At 47.3% G+C, this 3,240-nt stretch overlaps 1 pseudogene across 1 annotated transcript; it reads right to left on the reverse strand.

The window, feature by feature from the left end:
• Positions 1-456: 456 nt before the first annotated feature.
• Positions 457-2,948, reverse strand: LOC116528122 (annotated as a pseudogene). The gene has a single exon (XR_004258866.1). The product of XR_004258866.1 is annotated as a trifunctional enzyme subunit alpha, mitochondrial pseudogene (transcript).
• Between the last annotated feature and the right edge of the window lie 292 nt (positions 2,949-3,240).

Raw genomic sequence — 3,240 nt, forward strand, 5'->3', positions numbered from 1 at the left:
CTCCAGAAAAACACACATAGATTCAAAATGTATATGATTTGGCAGGAGGTTCTTAGACTCCCATGAAATCTGTCCATGAACTTCAGGTTAAAAGATTCTGATCCAAGTAAATCCCCAGGTTTTATGGATGAGGAAGCAGGCCAGGAAAAAGAAACCAACTCACCAAAGTTTCCAGCAGGCTAGTAGCATTTAGATTTTTTTTTTTTTTTTTTTTTTTTTTTTACAGAGTTTGGTTTTTATTGTTATGTGTTTGGTTGGGTGCAGAATTTGCCCTCACCACCCCTGACCACCCTGGCCTCCTGGGAGGCACAGGCACAGAGATGGCTCCAGATGGCTCTTGGCTGCCACTCTAGGCCACCACTCTAGGCCTCGGGACTTACACAATGAGCACAGTGAGTTCCACCTTCCAATAGGAAGTACAAACTCTGATTCACAGACTTTACCAGGAGGGAGAGGTGGTCTTGGCTGAAGGCACTTTAGTTGGGAAGCACACCCAGTGCCGGGGTTTGTCTTCCTTCTCGTGACCCTGATAAATCCAGACGCCACTCTGTTGGAGAGGCAGCATTGCCTGGCAGCTGGGGTTAGTGCACTGAGTGAGTGAGGCGTGAGACCTGCTTACTGCTAGAACTTCTTGTTAGGGCTGTTAGCACGGTCAGCTAGCAGCTGGCAGGGCGTGAACTGTTTTCCATAGGCAGCCTCATACTTCTTGAGCCGGTCCACTAGCTTCTGGGCGCCATACAGATCCACAAAGCGGAAAGGTCCTCCGAGACAGGGCGGGAAGCCGAGCCCAAAGACGGCTCCGATGTCTCCATCTGCAGGTGTGGCCAAGATCCCCTCCTGGAGGCACATGACTGCCTCATTCACAAATCTTGTCACCAGGCGGAACTGGATGTCTTCGTCTAAGGAGACTTCAGACTTTGGAGGTATCTTCAGACTTGCTAAAATACTAACCATGTCAGAATTCAAATTCTTACTCTTCACACACTCCTGCTAGATGTAAAAGCCCTTCCCAGACTTTCGACCTAGGAAGCCCTTGGAGACCATCTGTGTCAGCAGTTCTGGGTTTCCACCTCCAAACCGCTCCCCAAAGGCTTTGCCCAGATCTTCTGCCACACGTTTTGCTACATTCATGCCAACTTCATCCACCAGTGTCGCGGCATCCACAGGAAACCCAAAGCTTGTGGTCAGGAAATCCAGCTTCTTCGGGTCAACTCCTTCCTGGAGGATTCGGATGACTTCAGACATTATGGGTGCAAGACACCTGGTGGTATAGAAGCCAGGTCCATCCTTAACCACAATGATGACCTTGCCCTGCTTGAGACTGACTGCTACTGCTGAAGCACTGGTGTCTTTGGAAGTTTTTTCGGTTGTGATCATTTCCAGCAGCTGCATCTTGTCCACGGGAGAGAAGTAGTGCATGCCAATCACCTTCTCAGGTCTTTTGTTGACAGCAGCGATTTCACTGACTGGGAGAGCAGATGTGTTACCAGCAAAAACACAGTGACCTGGAATCACCGCTTCTATTTCCTTTTGCACTCTGTGCTTAAGACTAAGATCCTCAAACACAGCTTCAATCACCATGTCGGCCTTTTCAAAACCTTGGTAATCAAGCTGCCCAGTCAAGTTGCTGAAGATGGAATCCCTTCCAAATGATGTTAGAGCTTTCCTCTTCACTTTATCATTCAATCCTTTGAACACTTGTTGCTGTCCTTGGCCTAGCCCAGTGAGTGTGGCATCTTTAACTATAGTCTTTAGCCCTTTATGCACAGAGACTTGGGCGATGCCTGCTCCCATCAGCCCTGCACCAAGAATAGCCAGATGCTTAATATCCTTCTGTGGAGCTCCAAGTTTATTCTTCTTGCACAGGACCTGACCATGGTCAGGTCAAATCAAAGTCCCATCATGGCCTTTGATTTTTTGGTCATTGCAAGCTCTCCAAATTTCTGAGATTCAGAGAGATAATCAGCATCACTCCCTTGCTCAATTCCAGTCTTTACCACATCAATTATTTTCAGAGGTGCAAGATAAAGGCCTTTAGCCTGCTTTCGCACTTTTTCTTCCACTTTTTTGTAAACCTGTGTTGCCTGACAAATGGAATAGTCATGGCATACGCTGTCAATTTTCTCACCAATCCCTTGTCTCTCTTTGGAGAGATCTTATCAGCTAGTCCTTTGGCGAAAGTAATTGCAACTTCTTCTAGGTATTCGATTGTCTGTTCCTCTGGAGGTTTTAGTCCTGGTCCCAGGGGTTCCACCAATTGGTCAACCAGTCCCATTTTCTTCGCCCTGTCTGCATGAATGTATCTACCAGTCAGCATCATGTCAAAAGCAGCAGACACACCCACCATTTTGGGTAGCCTTTGCGTGCCCCCTGCTCCTGGTAAGATCCCCAGCAAGACTTCAGGAGTACCTGGTACTGTTTTTCTGCCTTTTGTTGCTATTCTGTATTGGCAGGAAACAGCAAGCTCAGGTCCTCCTCCCAGGCAGGATCCGCTGATGGCAGCCACAACAGGCTTTGTGGACTTTTCAAGTTTCTCAAGTGTTCTCTGTGCTTCTTGTGAGATCTGTGTTACTTCTTGAGGGGTCTTACAAGTAGCTAACATGTTGATGTCAGCACCTGCAATAAAGCAGCCTGGCTTTGATGAGATAAGGACGGCACTTCTGATTTGATCGCTAGCCCAGATTTCATTCATAACTTCTATGACCTCTGAATGCAGCACTTTACTCAGTGTATTTACCTTTGAATTGGGAGAGTTAATTTGAATAACTGCCACATCCCCTTTGACTCCATAGTTTATATGGGTTCTGGTCAGCAAAGCAGAAGACTCTGTAAAATTGCAGCATATATAACCTTGGGAGTGGAGGATCCTGAAGGCAGAGAAGTGGCTGAGGATGCCAATCACCTGGCAGGCCACCATATTGAGCTGAAGAGGACTACAGTGGAGAGCCCTTCTCGCATTTAGATTCTTTTAAGGCCTTCTAGAGTTTGGCTCCCACCAAATCCACTTCCCACTACTACCCTACACAGACAAAGGGTCTCCATCTTCCCCAGGCTTTCCTCCAGCATTGCTCTTCATCCCTCTGCTAAATGCCCTTTCTTCACCCCTCTACCTTTCCCTATCTAATCCTCCTCATCAGGATCAAGACTGGCCTCAGCTGCATATAACTGAATCCCTCCTCCCCCAGTAAAAGTGGCTCAAACATCCACGGATATATTCTGTAATACATGGGTAGAGTAAGT

This window comes from Sapajus apella, unplaced genomic scaffold, assembly GCF_009761245.1.
Source record: "Sapajus apella isolate SASKATOON/1434 unplaced genomic scaffold, GSC_monkey_1.0 scaffold57, whole genome shotgun sequence".
NCBI lineage: Eukaryota > Metazoa > Chordata > Mammalia > Primates > Cebidae > Sapajus > Sapajus apella.